Raw genomic sequence first — 18,002 nt, forward strand, 5'->3', positions numbered from 1 at the left:
TGCTTGTGGATGCGATCATACCAGCACTAATGCACCGGATCCCATCAGAACTCCGAAGTTAAGCGTGCTTGGGCGAGAGTAGTACTAGGATGGGTGACCTCCTGGGAAGTCCTCGTGTTGCATCCCTCTTTTTTTGCGAATTATTTTTTTCGGAGGCCGAAACGATGGAATTTCACCAAAAATCGCTCCGAGCCTTGTTCAAATGCTCGTTTACGCTTACAATTTACCGGTGAAAGTCGAAATTCCGGACCGAGGGCGAAATTTACGATTTTACCCTTCCCCCGTTCACCTTGTCGGAATTTCGCCGATCACTCTTCCGAAACCGTCCCAACGCGAAGATCGCGAAAAGTTATTAGGAATTCATATATTTTATGTGATTTTTGGTGCACCGAAGACGTAGTTATGGCTTTTGGGAGTCGCGGCGTTGATTCTTATATAGATAATGCGCGCTAATGCTTGCGGATGCGATCATACCAGCACTAATGCACCGGATCCCATCAGAACTCCGAAGTTAAGCGTGCTTGGGCGAGAGTAGTACTAGGATGGGTGACCTCCTGGGAAGTCCTCGTGTTGCATCCCTCTTTTTTTGCGAATTATTTTTTTCGGAGGCCGAAACGATGGAATTTCACCAAAAATCGCTCCGAGTCTTGTTCAAATGCCCGTTTACGCTTACAATTCACCGGTGAAAGTCGAAATTCTGGACCGAGGGCGAAATTTACGATTTTACCCTTCCCTCGTTCACCTTGTCGGAATTTCGCCGATCACTCTTCCGAAACCGTCCCAACGCGAAGATCGCGAAAAGTTATTAGGAATTCATATATTTTATGTGATTTTTGGTGCACCGAAGACGTAGTTATGGCTTTTGGGAGTCGCGGCGTTGATTCTTATATAGATAATGCGCGTTAATGCTTGCGGATGCGATCATACCAGCACTAATGCACCGGATCCCATCAGAACTCCGAAGTTAAGCGTGCTTGGGCGAGAGTAGTACTAGGATGGGTGACCTCCTGGGAAGTCCTCGTGTTGCATCCCTCTTTTTTGCGAATTATTTTTTTCGGAGGCCGAAACGATGGAATTTCACCAAAAATCGCTCCGAGTGTTGTTCAAATGCCCGTTTACGCTTACAATTCACCGGTGAAAGTCGAAATTCCGGACCGAGGGTGAAATTTACGATTTTACCCTTCCCCCGTTCACCTTGTCGGAATTTCGCGGATCACTCTTCCGAAACCGTCCCAACGCGAAGATCGCGAAAAGTTATTAGGAATTCATATATTTTATGTGATTTTTGGTGCACCGAAGACGTAGTTATGGCTTTTGGGAGTCGCGGCGTTGATTCTTATATAGATAATGCGCGCTAATGCTTGCGGATGCGATCATACCAGCACTAATGCACCGGATCCCATCAGAACTCCGAAGTTAAGCGTGCTTGGGCGAGAGTAGTACTAGGATGGGTGACCTCCTGGGAAGTCCTCGTGTTGCATCCCTCTTTTTTTGCGAATTATTTTTTTCGGAGGCCGAAACGATGGAATTTCACCAAAAATCGCTCCGAGCCTTGTTCAAATGCTCGTTTACGCTTACAATTCACCGGTGAAAGTCGAAATTCCGGACCGAGGGCGAAATTTACGATTTTACCCTTCCCCCGTTCACCTTGTCGGAATTTCGCCGATCACTCTTCCGAAACCATCCCAACGCGAAGATCGCGAAAAGTTATTAGGAATTCATATATTTTATGTGATTTTTGGTGCACCGAAGACGTAGTTATGGCTTTTGGGAGTCGCGGCGTTGATTCTTATATAGATAATGCGCGCTAATGCTTGCGGATGCGATCATACCAGCACTAATGCACAGGATCCCATCAGAACTCCGAAGTTAAGCGTGCTTGGGCGAGAGTAGTACTAGGATGGGTGACCTCCTGGGAAGTCCTCGTGTTGCATCCCTCTTTTTTTGCGAATTATTTTTTTCGGAGGCCGAAACGATGGAATTTCACCAAAAATCGCTCCGATCCTTGTTCAAATGCTCGTTTACGCTTACAATTCACCGGTGAAAGTCGAAATTCCGGACCGAGGGCGAAATTTACGATTTTACCCTTCCCCCGTTCACCTTGTCGGAATTTCGCCGATCACTCTTCCTAAACCGTCCCAACGCGAAGATCGCGAAAAGTTATTAGGAATTCATATATTTTATGTGATTTTTGGTGCACCGAAGACGTAGTTATGGCTTTTGGGAGTCGCGGCGTTGATTCTTATATAGATAATGCGCGCTAATGCTTGCGGATGCGATCATACCAGCACTAATGCACCGGATCCCATCAGAACTCCGAAGTTAAGCGTGCTTGGGCGAGAGTAGTACTAGGATGGGTGACCTCCTGGGAAGTCCTCGTGTTGCATCCCTCTTTTTTTGCGAATTATTTTTTTCGGAGGCCGAAACGATGGAATTTCACCAAAAATCGCTCCGAGTCTTGTTCAAATGCCCGTTTACGCTTACAATTCACCGGTGAAAGTCGAAATTCTGGACCGAGGGCGAAATTTACGATTTTACCCTTCCCTCGTTCACCTTGTCGGAATTTCGCCGATCACTCTTCCGAAACCGTCCCAACGCGAAGATCGCGAAAAGTTATTAGGAATTCATATATTTTATGTGATTTTTGGTGCACCGAAGACGTAGTTATGGCTTTTGGGAGTCGCGGCGTTGATTCTTATATAGATAATGCGCGTTAATGCTTGCGGATGCGATCATACCAGCACTAATGCACCGGATCCCATCAGAACTCCGAAGTTAAGCGTGCTTGGGCGAGAGTAGTACTAGGATGGGTGACCTCCTGGGAAGTCCTCGTGTTGCATCCCTCTTTTTTGCGAATTATTTTTTTCGGAGGCCGAAACGATGGAATTTCACCAAAAATCGCTCCGAGTGTTGTTCAAATGCCCGTTTACGCTTACAATTCACCGGTGAAAGTCGAAATTCCGGACCGAGGGTGAAATTTACGATTTTACCCTTCCCCCGTTCACCTTGTCGGAATTTCGCGGATCACTCTTCCGAAACCGTCCCAACGCGAAGATCGCGAAAAGTTATTAGGAATTCATATATTTTATGTGATTTTTGGTGCACCGAAGACGTAGTTATGGCTTTTGGGAGTCGCGGCGTTGATTCTTATATAGATAATGCGCGCTAATGCTTGCGGATGCGATCATACCAGCACTAATGCACCGGATCCCATCAGAACTCCGAAGTTAAGCGTGCTTGGGCGAGAGTAGTACTAGGATGGGTGACCTCCTGGGAAGTCCTCGTGTTGCATCCCTCTTTTTTTGCGAATTATTTTTTTCGGAGGCCGAAACGATGGAATTTCACCAAAAATCGCTCCGAGCCTTATTCAAATGCTCGTTTACGCTTACAATTCACCGGTGAAAGTCGAAATTCCGGACCGAGGGCGAAATTTACGATTTTACCCTTCCCCCGTTCACCTTGTCGGAATTTCGCCGATCACTCTTCCGAAACCGTCCCAACGCGAAGATCGCGAAAAGTTATTAGGAATTCATATATTTTATGTGATTTTTGGTGCACGGAAGACGTAGTTATGGCTTTTGGGAGTCGCGGCGTTGATTCTTATATAGATAATGCGCGTTAATGCTTGCGGATGCGATCATACCAGCACTAATGCACCGGATCCCATCAGAACTCCGAAGTTAAGCGTGCTTGGGCGAGAGTAGTACTAGGATGGGTGACCTCCTGGGAAGTCCTCGTGTTGCATCCCTCTTTTTTGCGAATTATTTTTTTCGGAGGCCGAAACGATGGAATTTCACCAAAAATCGCTCCGAGTCTTGTTCAAATGCCCGTTTACGCTTACAATTCACCGGTGAAAGTCGAAATTCCGGACCGAGGGCAAAATTTACGATTTTACCCTTCCCCCGTTCACCTTGTCGGAATTTCGCCGATCACTCTTCCTAAACCGTCCTAACGCGAAGATCGCGAAAAGTTATTAGGAATTCATATATTTTATGTGATTTTTGGTGCACCGAAGACGTAGTTATGGCTTTTGGGAGTCGCGGCGTTGATTCTTATATAGATAATGCGCGCTAATGCTTGCGGATGCGATCATACCAGCACTAATGCACCGGATCCCATCAGAACTCCGAAGTTAAGCGTGCTTGGGCGAGAGTAGTACTAGGATGGGTGACCTCCTGGGAAGTCCTCGTGTTGCATCCCTCTTTTTTTGCGAATTATTTTTTTCGGAGGCCGAAACGATGGAATTTCACCAAAAATCGCTCCGAGTGTTGTTCAAATGCCCGTTTACGCTTACAATTCACCGGTGAAAGTCGAAATTCCGGACCGAGGGTGAAATTTACGATTTTACCCTTCCCCCGTTCACCTTGTCGGAATTTCGCGGATCACTCTTCCGAAACCGTCCCAACGCGAAGATCGCGAAAAGTTATTAGGAATTCATATATTTTATGTGATTTTTGGTGCACCGAAGACGTAGTTATGGCTTTTGGGAGTCGCGGCGTTGATTCTTATATAGATAATGCGCGCTAATGCTTGCGGATGCGATCATACCAGCACTAATGCACCGGATCCCATCAGAACTCCGAAGTTAAGCGTGCTTGGGCGAGAGTAGTACTAGGATGGGTGACCTCCTGGGAAGTCCTCGTGTTGCATCCCTCTTTTTTTGCGAATTATTTTTTTCGGAGGCCGAAACAATGGAATTTCACCAAAAATCGCTCCGAGCCTTGTTCAAATGCTCGTTTACGCTTACAATTTACCGGTGAAAGTCGAAATTCCGGACCGAGGGCGAAATTTACGATTTTACCCTTCCCCCGTTCACCTTGTCGGAATTTCGCCGATCACTCTTCCGAAACCGTCCCAACGCGAAGATCGCGAAAAGTTATTAGGAATTCATATATTTTATGTGATTTTTGGTGCACCGAAGACGTAGTTATGGCTTTTGGGAGTCGCGGCGTTGATTCTTATATAGATAATGCGCGCTAATGCTTGTGGATGCGATCATACCAGCACTAATGCACCGGATCCCATCAGAACTCCGAAGTTAAGCGTGCTTGGGCGAGAGTAGTACTAGGATGGGTGACCTCCTGGGAAGTCCTCGTGTTGCATCCCTCTTTTTTTGCGAATTATTTTTTTCGGAGGCCGAAACGATGGAATTTCACCAAAAATCGCTCCGAGCCTTGTTCAAATGCTCGTTTACGCTTACAATTTACCGGTGAAAGTCGAAATTCCGGACCGAGGGCGAAATTTACGATTTTACCCTTCCCCCGTTCACCTTGTCGGAATTTCGCCGATCACTCTTCCGAAACCGTCCCAACGCGAAGATCGCGAAAAGTTATTAGGAATTCATATATTTTATGTGATTTTTGGTGCACCGAAGACGTAGTTATGGCTTTTGGGAGTCGCGGCGTTGATTCTTATATAGATAATGCGCGCTAATGCTTGCGGATGTGATCATACCAGCACTAATGCACCGGATCCCATCAGAACTCCGAAGTTAAGCGTGCTTGGGCGAGAGTAGTACTAGGATGGGTGACCTCCTGGGAAGTCCTCGTGTTGCATCCCTCTTTTTTTGCGAATTATTTTTTTCGGAGGCCGAAACGATGGAATTTCACCAAAAATCGCTCAGAGTCTTGTTCAAATGCCCGTTTACGCTTACAATTCACCGGTGAAAGTCGAAATTCCGGACCGAGGGCAAAATTTACGATTTTACCCTTCCCCCGTTCACCTTGTCGGAATTTCGCCGATCACTCTTCCTAAACCGTCCTAACGCGAAGATCGCGAAAAGTTATTAGGAATTCATATATTTTATGTGATTTTTGGTGCACCGAAGACGTAGTTATGGCTTTTGGGAGTCGCGGCGTTGATTCTTATATAGATAATGCGCGCTAATGCTTGCGGATGCGATCATACCAGCACTAATGCACCGGATCCCATCAGAACTCCGAAGTTAAGCGTGCTTGGGCGAGAGTAGTACTAGGATGGGTGACCTCCTGGGAAGTCCTCGTGTTGCATCCCTCTTTTTTTGCGAATTATTTTTTTCGGAGGCCGAAACGATGGAATTTCACCAAAAATCGCTCCGAGCCTTATTCAAATGCTCGTTTACGCTTACAATTCACCGGTGAAAGTCGAAATTCCGGACCGAGGGCGAAATTTACGATTTTACCCTTCCCCCGTTCACCTTGTCGGAATTTCGCCGATCACTCTTCCGAAACCGTCCCAACGCGAAGATCGCGAAAAGTTATTAGGAATTCATATATTTTATGTGATTTTTGGTGCACCGAAGACGTAGTTATGGCTTTTGGGAGTCGCGGCGTTGATTCTTATATAGATAATGCGCGTTAATGCTTGCGGATGCGATCATACCAGCACTAATGCACCGGATCCCATCAGAACTCCGAAGTTAAGCGTGCTTGGGCGAGAGTAGTACTAGGATGGGTGACCTCCTGGGAAGTCCTCGTGTTGCATCCCTCTTTTTTGCGAATTATTTTTTTCGGAGGCCGAAACGATGGAATTTCACCAAAAATCGCTCCGAGTCTTGTTCAAATGCCCGTTTACGCTTACAATTCACCGGTGAAAGTCGAAATTCCGGACCGAGGGCAAAATTTACGATTTTACCCTTCCCCCGTTCACCTTGTCGGAATTTCGCCGATCACTCTTCCTAAACCGTCCTAACGCGAAGATCGCGAAAAGTTATTAGGAATTCATATATTTTATGTGATTTTTGGTGCACCGAAGACGTAGTTATGGCTTTTGGGAGTCGCGGCGTTGATTCTTATATAGATAATGCGCGCTAATGCTTGCGGATGCGATCATACCAGCACTAATGCACCGGATCCCATCAGAACTCCGAAGTTAAGCGTGCTTGGGCGAGAGTAGTACTAGGATGGGTGACCTCCTGGGAAGTCCTCGTGTTGCATCCCTCTTTTTTTGCGAATTATTTTTTTCGGAGGCCGAAACGATGGAATTTCACCAAAAATCGCTCCGAGTGTTGTTCAAATGCCCGTTTACGCTTACAATTCACCGGTGAAAGTCGAAATTCCGGACCGAGGGTGAAATTTACGATTTTACCCTTCCCCCGTTCACCTTGTCGGAATTTCGCGGATCACTCTTCCGAAACCGTCCCAACGCGAAGATCGCGAAAAGTTATTAGGAATTCATATATTTTATGTGATTTTTGGTGCACCGAAGACGTAGTTATGGCTTTTGGGAGTCGCGGCGTTGATTCTTATATAGATAATGCGCGCTAATGCTTGCGGATGCGATCATACCAGCACTAATGCACCGGATCCCATCAGAACTCCGAAGTTAAGCGTGCTTGGGCGAGAGTAGTACTAGGATGGGTGACCTCCTGGGAAGTCCTCGTGTTGCATCCCTCTTTTTTTGCGAATTATTTTTTTCGGAGGCCGAAACGATGGAATTTCACCAAAAATCGCTCCGAGCCTTGTTCAAATGCTCGTTTACGCTTACAATTTACCGGTGAAAGTCGAAATTCCGGACCGAGGGCGAAATTTACGATTTTACCCTTCCCCCGTTCACCTTGTCGGAATTTCGCCGATCACTCTTCCGAAACCGTCCCAACGCGAAGATCGCGAAAAGTTATTAGGAATTCATATATTTTATGTGATTTTTGGTGCACCGAAGACGTAGTTATGGCTTTTGGGAGTCGCGGCGTTGATTCTTATATAGATAATGCGCGCTAATGCTTGTGGATGCGATCATACCAGCACTAATGCACCGGATCCCATCAGAACTCCGAAGTTAAGCGTGCTTGGGCGAGAGTAGTACTAGGATGGGTGACCTCCTGGGAAGTCCTCGTGTTGCATCCCTCTTTTTTTGCGAATTATTTTTTTCGGAGGCCGAAACGATGGAATTTCACCAAAAATCGCTCCGAGCCTTGTTCAAATGCTCGTTTACGCTTACAATTTACCGGTGAAAGTCGAAATTCCGGACCGAGGGCGAAATTTACGATTTTACCCTTCCCCCGTTCACCTTGTCGGAATTTCGCCGATCACTCTTCCGAAACCGTCCCAACGCGAAGATCGCGAAAAGTTATTAGGAATTCATATATTTTATGTGATTTTTGGTGCACCGAAGACGTAGTTATGGCTTTTGGGAGTCGCGGCGTTGATTCTTATATAGATAATGCGCGCTAATGCTTGCGGATGCGATCATACCAGCACTAATGCACCGGATCCCATCAGAACTCCGAAGTTAAGCGTGCTTGGGCGAGAGTAGTACTAGGATGGGTGACCTCCTGGGAAGTCCTCGTGTTGCATCCCTCTTTTTTTGCGAATTATTTTTTTCGGAGGCCGAAACGATGGAATTTCACCAAAAATCGCTCAGAGTCTTGTTCAAATGCCCGTTTACGCTTACAATTCACCGGTGAAAGTCGAAATTCCGGACCGAGGGCGAAATTTACGATATTACCCTTCCCCCGTTCACCTTGTCGGAATTTCGCCGATCACTCTTCCGAAACCGTCCCAACGCGAAGATTGCGAAAAGTTATTAGGAATTCATATATTTTATGTGATTTTTGGTGCACCGAAGACGTAGTTATGGCTTTTGGGAGTTGCGGCGTTGATTCTTATATAGATAATGCGCGCTAATGTTTGCGGATGCGATCATACCAGCACTAATGCACCGGATCCCATCAGAACTCCGAAGTTAAGCGTGCTTGGGCGAGAGTAGTACTAGGATGGGTGACCTCCTGGGAAGTCCTCGTGTTGCATCCCTCTTTTTTTGCGAATTATTTTTTTCGGAGGCCGAAACGATGGAATTTCACCAAAAATCGCTCCGAGCCTTGTTCAAATGCTCGTTTACGCTTACAATTCACCGGTGAAAGTCGAAATTCCGGACCGAGGGCGAAATTTACGATTTTACCCTTCCCACGTTCACCTTGTCGGAATTTCGCCGATCACTCTTCCGAAACCGTCCCAACGCGAAGATCGCGAAAAGTTATTAGGAATTCATATATTTTATGTGATTTTTGGTGCACCGAAGACGTAGTTATGGCTTTTGGGAGTCGCGGCGTTGATTCTTATATAGATAATGCGCGCTAATGCTTGCGGATGCGATCATACCAGCACTAATGCACCGGATCCCATCAGAACTCCGAAGTTAAGCGTGCTTGGGCGAGAGTAGTACTAGGATGGGTGACCTCCTGGGAAGTCCTCGTGTTGCATCCCTCTTTTTTTGCGAATTATTTTTTTCGGAGGCCGAAACGATGGAATTTCACCAAAAATCGCTCCGAGCCTTGTTCAAATGCTCGTTTACGCTTACAATTTACCGGTGAAAGTCGAAATTCCGGACCGAGGGCGAAATTTACGATTTTACCCTTCCCCCGTTCACCTTGTCGGAATTTCGCCGATCACTCTTCCGAAACCGTCCCAACGCGAAGATCGCGAAAAGTTATTAGGAATTCATATATTTTATGTGATTTTTGGTGCACCGAAGACGTAGTTATGGCTTTTGGGAGTCGCGGCGTTGATTCTTATATAGATAATGCGCGCTAATGCTTGCGGATGCGATCATACCAGCACTAATGCACCGGATCCCATCAGAACTCCGAAGTTAAGCGTGCTTGGGCGAGAGTAGTACTAGGATGGGTGACCTCCTGGGAAGTCCTCGTGTTGCATCCCTCTATTTTTGGGAATTATTTTTTTCGGAGGCCGAAACGATGGAATTTCACCAAAAATCGCTCCGAGTCTTGTTCAAATGCCCGTTTACGCTTACAATTCACCGGTGAAAGTCGAAATTCCGGACCGAGGGCAAAATTTACGATTTTACCCTTCCCCCGTTCACCTTGTCGGAATTTCGCCGATCACTCTTCCGAAACCGTCCTAACGCGAAGATCGCGAAAAGTTATTAGGAATTCATATATTTTATGTGATTTTTGGTGCACCGAAGACGTAGTTATGGCTTTTGGGAGTCGCGGCGTTGATTCTTATATAGATAATGCGCGCTAATGCTTGCGGATGCGATCATACCAGCACTAATGCACCGGATCCCATCAGAACTCCGAAGTTAAGCGTGCTTGGGCGAGAGTAGTACTAGGATGGGTGACCTCCTGGGAAGTCCTCGTGTTGCATCCCTCTTTTTTTGCGAATTATTTTTTTCGGAGGCCGAAACGATGGAATTTCACCAAAAATCGCTCCGAGCCTTGTTCAAATGCTCGTTTACGCTTACAATTCACCGGTGAAAGTCGAAATTCCGGACCGAGGGCGAAATTTACGATTTTACCCTTCCCCCGTTCACCTTGTCGGAATTTCGCCGATCACTCTTCCGAAACCGTCCCAACGCGAAGATCGCGAAAAGTTATTAGGAATTCATATATTTTATGTGATTTTTGGTGCACCGAAGACGTAGTTATGGCTTTTGGGAGTCGCGGCGTTGATTCTTATATAGATAATGCGCGCTAATGCTTGCGGATGCGATCATACCAGCACTAATGCACCGGATCCCATCAGAACTCCGAAGTTAAGCGTGCTTGGGCGAGAGTAGTACTAGGATGGGTGACCTCCTGGGAAGTCCTCGTGTTGCATCCCTCTTTTTTTGCGAATTATTTTTTTCGGAGGCCGAAACGATGGAATTTCACCAAAAATCGCTCCGAGCCTTGTTCAAATGCTCGTTTACGCTTACAATTTACCGGTGAAAGTCGAAATTCCGGACCGAGGGCGAAATTTACGATTTTACCCTTCCCCCGTTCACCTTGTCGGAATTTCGCCGATCACTCTTCCGAAACCGTCCCAACGCGAAGATCGCGAAAAGTTATTAGGAATTCATATATATTATGTGATTTTTGGTGCACCGAAGACGTAGTTATGGCTTTTGGGAGTCGCGGCGTTGATTCTTATGTAGATAATGCGCGCTAATGCTTGCGGATGCGATCATACCAGCACTAATGCACCGGATCCCATCAGAACTCCGAAGTTAAGCGTGCTTGGGCGAGAGTAGTACTAGGATGGGTGACCTCCTGGGAAGTCCTCGTGTTGCATCCCTCTTTTTTTGCGAATTATTTTTTTCGGAGGCCGAAACGATGGAATTTCACCAAAAATCGCTCAGAGTCTTGTTCAAATGCCCGTTTACGCTTACAATTAACCGGTGAAAGTCGAAATTCCGGACCGAGGGCAAAATTTACGATTTTACCCTTCCCCCGTTCACCTTGTCGGAATTTCGCCGATCACTCTTCCGAAACCGTCCCAACGCGAAGATTGCGAAAAGTTATTAGGAATTCATATATTTTATGTGATTTTTGGTGCACCGAAGACGTAGTTATGGCTTTTGGGAGTCGCGGCGTTGATTCTTATATAGATAATGCGCGCTAATGTTTGCGGATGCGATCATACCAGCACTAATGCACCGGATACCATCAGAACTCCGAAGTTAAGCGTGCTTGGGCGAGAGTAGTACTAGGATGGGTGACCTCCTGGGAAGTCCTCGTGTTGCATCCCTCTTTTTTTGCGAATTATTTTTTTCGGAGACCGAAATGATGGAATTTCACCAAATATCGCTCCGAGCCTTGTTCAAATGCGCGTTTACGCATACAATTCACCGGTGAAAGTCGAAATTCCGGACCGAGGGCGAAATTTACGATTTTACCCTTCCCCCGTTCACCTTGTCGGAATTTCGCCGATCACTCTTCCGAAACCGTCCCAACGCGAAGATCGCGAAAATTTATTAGGAATTCATATATTTTATGTGATTTTTGGTGCACCGAGGACGTAGTTATGGATTTTGGGAGTCGCGGCGTTGATTCTTATATAGATAATGCGCGCTAATGCTTGCGGATGTGATCTTACCAGCACTAATGCACCGGATCCCATCAGAACTCCGAAGTTAAGCGTGCTTGGGCGAGAGTAGTACTAGGATGGGTGACCTCCTGGGAAGTCCTCGTGTTGCATCCCTCTTTTTTTGCGAATTATTTTTTTCGGAGGCCGAAACGATGGAATTTCAACAAAAATCGCTCCGAGTCTTGTTCAATTGCCCGTTTACGCTTACAATTCACCGGTGAAAGTCGAAATTCCGGACCGAGGGTGAAATTTACGATTTTACCCTTCCCCCGTTCACCTTGTCGGAATTTCGCCGATCACTCTTCCGAAACCGTCCCAACGCGAAGATCGCGAAAAGTTATTAGGAATTCATATATTTTATGTGATTTTTGGTGCACCGAAGACGTAGTTATGGCTTTTGGGAGTCGCGGCGTTGATTCTTATATAGATAATGCGCGCTAATGCTTGCGGATGCGATCATACCAGCACTAATGCACCGGATCCCATCAGAACTCCGAAGTTAAGCGTGCTTGGGCGAGAGTAGTACTAGGATGGGTGACCTCCTGGGAAGTCCTCGTGTTGCATCCCTCTTTTTTTGCGAATTATTTTTTTCGGAGGCCGAAACGATGGAATTTCACCAAAAATCGCTCCGAGACTTGTTCAAATGCCCGTTTACGCTTACAATTCACCGGTGAAAGTCGAAATTCCGGACCGAGGGCAAAATTTACGATTTTACCCTTCCCCCGTTCACCTTGTCGGAATTTCGCCGATCACTCTTCCGAAACCGTCCCAACGCGAAGATTGCGAAAAGTTATTAGGAATTCATATATTTTATGTGATTTTTGGTGCACCGAAAACGTAGTTATGGCTTTTGGGAGTCGCGGCGTTGATTCTTATATAGATAATGCGCGCTAATGCTTGCGGATGCGATCATACCAGCACTAATGCACCGGATCCCATCAGAACTCCGAAGTTAAGCGTGCTTGGGCGAGAGTAATACTAGGATGGGTGACCTCCTGGGAAGTCATCGTGTTGCATCCCTCTTTTTTTGCGAATTATTTTTTTCGGAGGCCGAAACGATGAAATTTCACCAAAAATCGCTCCGAGCCTTGTTCAAATGCGCGTTTACGCATACAATTCACCGGTGAAAGTCGAAATTCCGGACCGAGGGTGAAATTTACGATTTTACCCTTCCCCCGTTCACCTTGTCGGAATTTCGCCGATCACTCTTCCGAAACCGTCCCAACGCGAAGATCGCGAAAAGTTATTAGGAATTCATATATTTTATGTGATTTTTGGTGCACCGAGGACGTAGTTATGGATTTTGGGAGTCGCGACGTTGATTCTTATATAGATAATGCGCGCTAATGCTTGCGGATGCGATCATACCAGCACTAATGCACCGGATCCCATCAGAACTCCGAAGTTAAGCGTGCTTGGGCGAGAGTAGTACTAGGATGGGTGACCTCCTGGGAAGTCCTCGTGTTGCATCCCTCTTTTTTTGCGAATTATTTTTTTCGGAGGCCGAAACGATGGAATTTCACCAAAAATCGCTCCGAGCCTTGTTCAAATGCTCGTTTACGCTTACAATTCACCGGTGAAAGTCGAAATTCCGGACCGAGGGCGAAATTTACGATTTTACCCTTCCCCCGTTCACCTTGTCGGAATTTCGCCGATCACTCTTCCGAAACCGTCCCAACGCGAAGATCGCGAAAAGTTATTAGGAATTCATATATTTTATGTGATTTTTGGTGCACCGAAGACGTAGTTATGGCTTTTGGGAGTCGCGGCGTTGATTCTTATATAGATAATGCGCGCTAATGCTTGCGGATGCGATCATACCAGCACTAATGCACCGGATCCCATCAGAACTCCGAAGTTAAGCGTGCTTGGGCGAGAGTAGTACTAGGATGGGTGACCTCCTGGGAAGTCCTCGTGTTGCATCCCTCTTTTTTTGCGAATTATTTTTTTCGGAGGCCGAAACGATGGAATTTCACCAAAAATCGCTCCGAGCCTTGTTCAAATGCTCGTTTACGCTTACAATTTACCGGTGAAAGTCGAAATTCCGGACCGAGGGCGAAATTTACGATTTTACCCTTCCCCCGTTCACCTTGTCGGAATTTCGCCGATCACTCTTCCGAAACCGTCCCAACGCGAAGATCGCGAAAAGTTATTAGGAATTCATATATATTATGTGATTTTTGGTGCACCGAAGACGTAGTTATGGCTTTTGGGAGTCGCGGCGTTGATTCTTATATAGATAATGCGCGCTAATGCTTGCGGATGCGATCATACCAGCACTAATGCACCGGATCCCATCAGAACTCCGAAGTTAAGCGTGCTTGGGCGAGAGTAGTACTAGGATGGGTGACCTCCTGGGAAGTCCTCGTGTTGCATCCCTCTTTTTTTGCGAATTATTTTTTTCGGAGGCCGAAACGATGGAATTTCACCAAAAATCGCTCAGAGTCTTGTTCAAATGCCCGTTTACGCTTACAATTAACCGGTGAAAGTCGAAATTCCGGACCGAGGGCAAAATTTACGATTTTACCCTTCCCCCGTTCACCTTGTCGGAATTTCGCCGATCACTCTTCCGAAACCGTCCCAACGCGAAGATTGCGAAAAGTTATTAGGAATTCATATATTTTATGTGATTTTTGGTGCACCGAAGACGTAGTTATGGCTTTTGGGAGTCGCGGCGTTGATTCTTATATAGATAATGCGCGCTAATGTTTGCGGATGCGATCATACCAGCACTAATGCACCGGATACCATCAGAACTCCGAAGTTAAGCGTGCTTGGGCGAGAGTAGTACTAGGATGGGTGACCTCCTGGGAAGTCCTCGTGTTGCATCCCTCTTTTTTTGCGAATTATTTTTTTCGGAGACCGAAATGATGGAATTTCACCAAATATCGCTCCGAGCCTTGTTCAAATGCGCGTTTACGCATACAATTCACCGGTGAAAGTCGAAATTCCGGACCGAGGGCGAAATTTACGATTTTACCCTTCCCCCGTTCACCTTGTCGGAATTTCGCCGATCACTCTTCCGAAACCGTCCCAACGCGAAGATCGCGAAAAGTTATTAGGAATTCATATATTTTATGTGATTTTTGGTGCACCGAGGACGTAGTTATGGATTTTGGGAGTCGCGGCGTTGATTCTTATATAGATAATGCGCGCTAATGCTTGCGGATGTGATCTTACCAGCACTAATGCACCGGATCCCATCAGAACTCCGAAGTTAAGCGTGCTTGGGCGAGAGTAGTACTAGGATGGGTGACCTCCTGGGAAGTCCTCGTGTTGCATCCCTCTTTTTTTGCGAATTATTTTTTTCGGAGGCCGAAACGATGGAATTTCAACAAAAATCGCTCCGAGTCTTGTTCAATTGCCCGTTTACGCTTACAATTCACCGGTGAAAGTCGAAATTCCGGACCGAGGGTGAAATTTACGATTTTACCCTTCCCCCGTTCACCTTGTCGGAATTTCGCCGATCACTCTTCCGAAACCGTCCCAACGCGAAGATCGCGAAAAGTTATTAGGAATTCATATATTTTATGTGATTTTTGGTGCACCGAAGACGTAGTTATGGCTTTTGGGAGTCGCGGCGTTGATTCTTATATAGATAATGCGCGCTAATGCTTGCGGATGCGATCATACCAGCACTAATGCACCGGATCCCATCAGAACTCCGAAGTTAAGCGTGCTTGGGCGAGAGTAGTACTAGGATGGGTGACCTCCTGGGAAGTCCTCGTGTTGCATCCCTCTTTTTTTGCGAATTATTTTTTTCGGAGGCCGAAACGATGGAATTTCACCAAAAATCGCTCCGAGACTTGTTCAAATGCCCGTTTACGCTTACAATTCACCGGTGAAAGTCGAAATTCCGGACCGAGGGCAAAATTTACGATTTTACCCTTCCCCCGTTCACCTTGTCGGAATTTCGCCGATCACTCTTCCGAAACCGTCCCAACGCGAAGATTGCGAAAAGTTATTAGGAATTCATATATTTTATGTGATTTTTGGTGCACCGAAAACGTAGTTATGGCTTTTGGGAGTCGCGGCGTTGATTCTTATATAGATAATGCGCGCTAATGCTTGCGGATGCGATCATACCAGCACTAATGCACCGGATCCCATCAGAACTCCGAAGTTAAGCGTGCTTGGGCGAGAGTAATACTAGGATGGGTGACCTCCTGGGAAGTCATCGTGTTGCATCCCTCTTTTTTTGCGAATTATTTTTTTCGGAGGCCGAAACGATGAAATTTCACCAAAAATCGCTCCGAGCCTTGTTCAAATGCGCGTTTACGCATACAATTCACCGGTGAAAGTCGAAATTCCGGACCGAGGGTGAAATTTACGATTTTACCCTTCCCCCGTTCACCTTGTCGGAATTTCGCCGATCACTCTTCCGAAACCGTCCCAACGCGAAGATCGCGAAAAGTTATTAGGAATTCATATATTTTATGTGATTTTTGGTGCACCGAGGACGTAGTTATGGATTTTGGGAGTCGCGACGTTGATTCTTATATAGATAATGCGCGCTAATGCTTGCGGATGCGATCATACCAGCACTAATGCACCGGATCCCATCAGAACTCCGAAGTTAAGCGTGCTTGGGCGAGAGTAGTACTAGGATGGGTGACCTCCTGGGAAGTCCTCGTGTTGCATCCCTCTTTTTTTGCGAATTATTTTTTTCGGAGGCCGAAACGATGGAATTTCACCAAAAATCGCTCCGAGCCTTGTTCAAATGCTCGTTTACGCTTACAATTTACCGGTGAAAGTCGAAATTCCGGACCGAGGGCGAAATTTACGATTTTACCCTTCCCCCGTTCACCTTGTCGGAATTTCGCCGATCACTCTTCCGAAACCGTCCCAACGCGAAGATCGCGAAAAGTTATTAGGAATTCATATATTTTATGTGATTTTTGGTGCACCGAAGACGTAGTTATGGCTTTTGGGAGTCGCGGCGTTGATTCTTATATAGATAATGCGCGCTAATGCTTGCGGATGCGATCATACCAGCACTAATGCACCGGATCCCATCAGAACTCCGAAGTTAAGCGTGCTTGGGCGAGAGTAGTACTAGGATGGGTGACCTCCTGGGAAGTCCTCGTGTTGCATCCCTCTTTTTTTGCGAATTATTTTTTTCGGAGGCCGAAACGATGGAATTTCACCAAAAATCGCTCAGAGTCTTGTTCAAATGCCCGTTTACGCTTACAATTCACCGGTGAAAGTCGAAATTCCGGACCGAGGGCGAAATTTACGATATTACCCTTCCCCCGTTCACCTTGTCGGAATTTCGCCGATCACTCTTCCGAAACCGTCCCAACGCGAAGATTGCGAAAAGTTATTAGGAATTCATATATTTTATGTGATTTTTGGTGCACCGAAGACGTAGTTATGGCTTTTGGGAGTTGCGGCGTTGATTCTTATATAGATAATGCGCGCTAATGTTTGCGGATGCGATCATACCAGCACTAATGCACCGGATCCCATCAGAACTCCGAAGTTAAGCGTGCTTGGGCGAGAGTAGTACTAGGATGGGTGACCTCCTGGGAAGTCCTCGTGTTGCATCCCTCTTTTTTTGCGAATTATTTTTTTCGGAGGCCGAAACGATGGAATTTCACCAAAAATCGCTCCGAGCCTTGTTCAAATGCTCGTTTACGCTTACAATTCACCGGTGAAAGTCGAAATTCCGGACCGAGGGCGAAATTTACGATTTTACCCTTCCCCCGTTCACCTTGTCGGAATTTCGCCGATCACTCTTCCGAAACCGTCCCAACGCGAAGATCGCGAAAAGTTATTAGGAATTCATATATTTTATGTGATTTTTGGTGCACCGAAGACGTAGTTATGGCTTTTGGGAGTCGCGGCGTTGATTCTTATATAGATAATGCGCGCTAATGCTTGCGGATGCGATCATACCAGCACTAATGCACCGGATCCCATCAGAACTCCGAAGTTAAGCGTGCTTGGGCGAGAGTAGTACTAGGATGGGTGACCTCCTGGGAAGTCCTCGTGTTGCATCCCTCTTTTTTTGCGAATTATTTTTTTCGGAGGCCGAAACGATGGAATTTCACCAAAAATCGCTCCGAGCCTTGTTCAAATGCTCGTTTACGCTTACAATTTACCGGTGAAAGTCGAAATTCCGGACCGAGGGCGAAATTTACGATTTTACCCTTCCCCCGTTCACCTTGTCGGAATTTCGCCGATCACTCTTCCGAAACCGTCCCAACGCGAAGA

The 18,002-nt window shown here is 46.4% G+C and overlaps 40 non-coding genes across 40 annotated transcripts; all 40 read left to right on the forward strand.

Annotated features, from left to right (window-relative positions):
• Nucleotides 1-7: 7 nt before the first annotated feature.
• LOC149396691 (5S ribosomal RNA) lies at nucleotides 8-126 on the forward strand. Its single transcript, XR_016299504.1, has one exon. It is a non-coding gene; the product is annotated as a 5S ribosomal RNA (ribosomal RNA).
• A 334-nt stretch (nucleotides 127-460) lies between these two features.
• Nucleotides 461-579, forward strand: LOC149396692 (5S ribosomal RNA). The gene has a single exon (XR_016299506.1). It is a non-coding gene; the product is annotated as a 5S ribosomal RNA (ribosomal RNA).
• A 334-nt stretch (nucleotides 580-913) lies between these two features.
• LOC149396693 (5S ribosomal RNA) lies at nucleotides 914-1,032 on the forward strand. The gene has a single exon (XR_016299507.1). It is a non-coding gene; the product is annotated as a 5S ribosomal RNA (ribosomal RNA).
• Nucleotides 1,033-1,365: 333 nt separating this feature from the next.
• On the forward strand, nucleotides 1,366-1,484 carry LOC149396694 (5S ribosomal RNA). The gene has a single exon (XR_016299508.1). It is a non-coding gene; the product is annotated as a 5S ribosomal RNA (ribosomal RNA).
• Nucleotides 1,485-1,818: 334 nt separating this feature from the next.
• Nucleotides 1,819-1,937, forward strand: LOC149396695 (5S ribosomal RNA). Its single transcript, XR_016298438.1, has one exon. It is a non-coding gene; the product is annotated as a 5S ribosomal RNA (ribosomal RNA).
• A 334-nt stretch (nucleotides 1,938-2,271) lies between these two features.
• Nucleotides 2,272-2,390, forward strand: LOC149396696 (5S ribosomal RNA). Its single transcript, XR_016299509.1, has one exon. It is a non-coding gene; the product is annotated as a 5S ribosomal RNA (ribosomal RNA).
• A 334-nt stretch (nucleotides 2,391-2,724) lies between these two features.
• On the forward strand, nucleotides 2,725-2,843 carry LOC149396697 (5S ribosomal RNA). Its single transcript, XR_016299510.1, has one exon. It is a non-coding gene; the product is annotated as a 5S ribosomal RNA (ribosomal RNA).
• A 333-nt stretch (nucleotides 2,844-3,176) lies between these two features.
• LOC149396698 (5S ribosomal RNA) lies at nucleotides 3,177-3,295 on the forward strand. The gene has a single exon (XR_016299511.1). It is a non-coding gene; the product is annotated as a 5S ribosomal RNA (ribosomal RNA).
• A 334-nt stretch (nucleotides 3,296-3,629) lies between these two features.
• LOC149396699 (5S ribosomal RNA) lies at nucleotides 3,630-3,748 on the forward strand. The gene has a single exon (XR_016299512.1). It is a non-coding gene; the product is annotated as a 5S ribosomal RNA (ribosomal RNA).
• Nucleotides 3,749-4,081: 333 nt separating this feature from the next.
• Nucleotides 4,082-4,200, forward strand: LOC149396700 (5S ribosomal RNA). The gene has a single exon (XR_016299513.1). It is a non-coding gene; the product is annotated as a 5S ribosomal RNA (ribosomal RNA).
• A 334-nt stretch (nucleotides 4,201-4,534) lies between these two features.
• Nucleotides 4,535-4,653, forward strand: LOC149396701 (5S ribosomal RNA). Its single transcript, XR_016299514.1, has one exon. It is a non-coding gene; the product is annotated as a 5S ribosomal RNA (ribosomal RNA).
• A 334-nt stretch (nucleotides 4,654-4,987) lies between these two features.
• Nucleotides 4,988-5,106, forward strand: LOC149396702 (5S ribosomal RNA). Its single transcript, XR_016299515.1, has one exon. It is a non-coding gene; the product is annotated as a 5S ribosomal RNA (ribosomal RNA).
• A 334-nt stretch (nucleotides 5,107-5,440) lies between these two features.
• On the forward strand, nucleotides 5,441-5,559 carry LOC149396703 (5S ribosomal RNA). The gene has a single exon (XR_016297682.1). It is a non-coding gene; the product is annotated as a 5S ribosomal RNA (ribosomal RNA).
• A 334-nt stretch (nucleotides 5,560-5,893) lies between these two features.
• LOC149396704 (5S ribosomal RNA) lies at nucleotides 5,894-6,012 on the forward strand. Its single transcript, XR_016299517.1, has one exon. It is a non-coding gene; the product is annotated as a 5S ribosomal RNA (ribosomal RNA).
• A 334-nt stretch (nucleotides 6,013-6,346) lies between these two features.
• On the forward strand, nucleotides 6,347-6,465 carry LOC149396705 (5S ribosomal RNA). The gene has a single exon (XR_016299518.1). It is a non-coding gene; the product is annotated as a 5S ribosomal RNA (ribosomal RNA).
• Nucleotides 6,466-6,798: 333 nt separating this feature from the next.
• On the forward strand, nucleotides 6,799-6,917 carry LOC149396706 (5S ribosomal RNA). Its single transcript, XR_016299519.1, has one exon. It is a non-coding gene; the product is annotated as a 5S ribosomal RNA (ribosomal RNA).
• A 334-nt stretch (nucleotides 6,918-7,251) lies between these two features.
• Nucleotides 7,252-7,370, forward strand: LOC149396707 (5S ribosomal RNA). Its single transcript, XR_016299520.1, has one exon. It is a non-coding gene; the product is annotated as a 5S ribosomal RNA (ribosomal RNA).
• Nucleotides 7,371-7,704: 334 nt separating this feature from the next.
• On the forward strand, nucleotides 7,705-7,823 carry LOC149396708 (5S ribosomal RNA). The gene has a single exon (XR_016299521.1). It is a non-coding gene; the product is annotated as a 5S ribosomal RNA (ribosomal RNA).
• A 334-nt stretch (nucleotides 7,824-8,157) lies between these two features.
• LOC149396709 (5S ribosomal RNA) lies at nucleotides 8,158-8,276 on the forward strand. Its single transcript, XR_016299522.1, has one exon. It is a non-coding gene; the product is annotated as a 5S ribosomal RNA (ribosomal RNA).
• A 334-nt stretch (nucleotides 8,277-8,610) lies between these two features.
• LOC149396710 (5S ribosomal RNA) lies at nucleotides 8,611-8,729 on the forward strand. Its single transcript, XR_016299523.1, has one exon. It is a non-coding gene; the product is annotated as a 5S ribosomal RNA (ribosomal RNA).
• A 334-nt stretch (nucleotides 8,730-9,063) lies between these two features.
• LOC149396711 (5S ribosomal RNA) lies at nucleotides 9,064-9,182 on the forward strand. The gene has a single exon (XR_016299524.1). It is a non-coding gene; the product is annotated as a 5S ribosomal RNA (ribosomal RNA).
• A 334-nt stretch (nucleotides 9,183-9,516) lies between these two features.
• Nucleotides 9,517-9,635, forward strand: LOC149396712 (5S ribosomal RNA). Its single transcript, XR_016299525.1, has one exon. It is a non-coding gene; the product is annotated as a 5S ribosomal RNA (ribosomal RNA).
• A 334-nt stretch (nucleotides 9,636-9,969) lies between these two features.
• Nucleotides 9,970-10,088, forward strand: LOC149396713 (5S ribosomal RNA). Its single transcript, XR_016299526.1, has one exon. It is a non-coding gene; the product is annotated as a 5S ribosomal RNA (ribosomal RNA).
• A 334-nt stretch (nucleotides 10,089-10,422) lies between these two features.
• Nucleotides 10,423-10,541, forward strand: LOC149396714 (5S ribosomal RNA). Its single transcript, XR_016299528.1, has one exon. It is a non-coding gene; the product is annotated as a 5S ribosomal RNA (ribosomal RNA).
• A 334-nt stretch (nucleotides 10,542-10,875) lies between these two features.
• On the forward strand, nucleotides 10,876-10,994 carry LOC149396715 (5S ribosomal RNA). Its single transcript, XR_016299529.1, has one exon. It is a non-coding gene; the product is annotated as a 5S ribosomal RNA (ribosomal RNA).
• A 334-nt stretch (nucleotides 10,995-11,328) lies between these two features.
• On the forward strand, nucleotides 11,329-11,447 carry LOC149396716 (5S ribosomal RNA). The gene has a single exon (XR_016298583.1). It is a non-coding gene; the product is annotated as a 5S ribosomal RNA (ribosomal RNA).
• Nucleotides 11,448-11,781: 334 nt separating this feature from the next.
• On the forward strand, nucleotides 11,782-11,900 carry LOC149396717 (5S ribosomal RNA). The gene has a single exon (XR_016298309.1). It is a non-coding gene; the product is annotated as a 5S ribosomal RNA (ribosomal RNA).
• A 334-nt stretch (nucleotides 11,901-12,234) lies between these two features.
• LOC149396718 (5S ribosomal RNA) lies at nucleotides 12,235-12,353 on the forward strand. The gene has a single exon (XR_016299530.1). It is a non-coding gene; the product is annotated as a 5S ribosomal RNA (ribosomal RNA).
• Nucleotides 12,354-12,687: 334 nt separating this feature from the next.
• On the forward strand, nucleotides 12,688-12,806 carry LOC149396719 (5S ribosomal RNA). Its single transcript, XR_016298822.1, has one exon. It is a non-coding gene; the product is annotated as a 5S ribosomal RNA (ribosomal RNA).
• A 334-nt stretch (nucleotides 12,807-13,140) lies between these two features.
• LOC149396720 (5S ribosomal RNA) lies at nucleotides 13,141-13,259 on the forward strand. The gene has a single exon (XR_016299531.1). It is a non-coding gene; the product is annotated as a 5S ribosomal RNA (ribosomal RNA).
• Nucleotides 13,260-13,593: 334 nt separating this feature from the next.
• Nucleotides 13,594-13,712, forward strand: LOC149396721 (5S ribosomal RNA). The gene has a single exon (XR_016299532.1). It is a non-coding gene; the product is annotated as a 5S ribosomal RNA (ribosomal RNA).
• Nucleotides 13,713-14,046: 334 nt separating this feature from the next.
• LOC149396722 (5S ribosomal RNA) lies at nucleotides 14,047-14,165 on the forward strand. Its single transcript, XR_016299533.1, has one exon. It is a non-coding gene; the product is annotated as a 5S ribosomal RNA (ribosomal RNA).
• A 334-nt stretch (nucleotides 14,166-14,499) lies between these two features.
• LOC149396723 (5S ribosomal RNA) lies at nucleotides 14,500-14,618 on the forward strand. Its single transcript, XR_016298584.1, has one exon. It is a non-coding gene; the product is annotated as a 5S ribosomal RNA (ribosomal RNA).
• Nucleotides 14,619-14,952: 334 nt separating this feature from the next.
• Nucleotides 14,953-15,071, forward strand: LOC149396724 (5S ribosomal RNA). The gene has a single exon (XR_016298310.1). It is a non-coding gene; the product is annotated as a 5S ribosomal RNA (ribosomal RNA).
• A 334-nt stretch (nucleotides 15,072-15,405) lies between these two features.
• LOC149396725 (5S ribosomal RNA) lies at nucleotides 15,406-15,524 on the forward strand. Its single transcript, XR_016299534.1, has one exon. It is a non-coding gene; the product is annotated as a 5S ribosomal RNA (ribosomal RNA).
• Nucleotides 15,525-15,858: 334 nt separating this feature from the next.
• LOC149396726 (5S ribosomal RNA) lies at nucleotides 15,859-15,977 on the forward strand. Its single transcript, XR_016298823.1, has one exon. It is a non-coding gene; the product is annotated as a 5S ribosomal RNA (ribosomal RNA).
• Nucleotides 15,978-16,311: 334 nt separating this feature from the next.
• LOC149396727 (5S ribosomal RNA) lies at nucleotides 16,312-16,430 on the forward strand. The gene has a single exon (XR_016299535.1). It is a non-coding gene; the product is annotated as a 5S ribosomal RNA (ribosomal RNA).
• Nucleotides 16,431-16,764: 334 nt separating this feature from the next.
• Nucleotides 16,765-16,883, forward strand: LOC149396728 (5S ribosomal RNA). Its single transcript, XR_016299536.1, has one exon. It is a non-coding gene; the product is annotated as a 5S ribosomal RNA (ribosomal RNA).
• A 334-nt stretch (nucleotides 16,884-17,217) lies between these two features.
• On the forward strand, nucleotides 17,218-17,336 carry LOC149396729 (5S ribosomal RNA). The gene has a single exon (XR_016299537.1). It is a non-coding gene; the product is annotated as a 5S ribosomal RNA (ribosomal RNA).
• A 334-nt stretch (nucleotides 17,337-17,670) lies between these two features.
• On the forward strand, nucleotides 17,671-17,789 carry LOC149396730 (5S ribosomal RNA). The gene has a single exon (XR_016299539.1). It is a non-coding gene; the product is annotated as a 5S ribosomal RNA (ribosomal RNA).
• The last annotated feature ends 213 nt before the right edge of the window (nucleotides 17,790-18,002 follow it).

The sequence above is a fragment of the Urtica dioica genome, chromosome 5, assembly GCF_054948205.1.
Source record: "Urtica dioica subsp. dioica isolate 48M chromosome 5, U.dioica_male_clone48M_v1_H2, whole genome shotgun sequence".
NCBI lineage: Eukaryota > Viridiplantae > Streptophyta > Magnoliopsida > Rosales > Urticaceae > Urtica > Urtica dioica.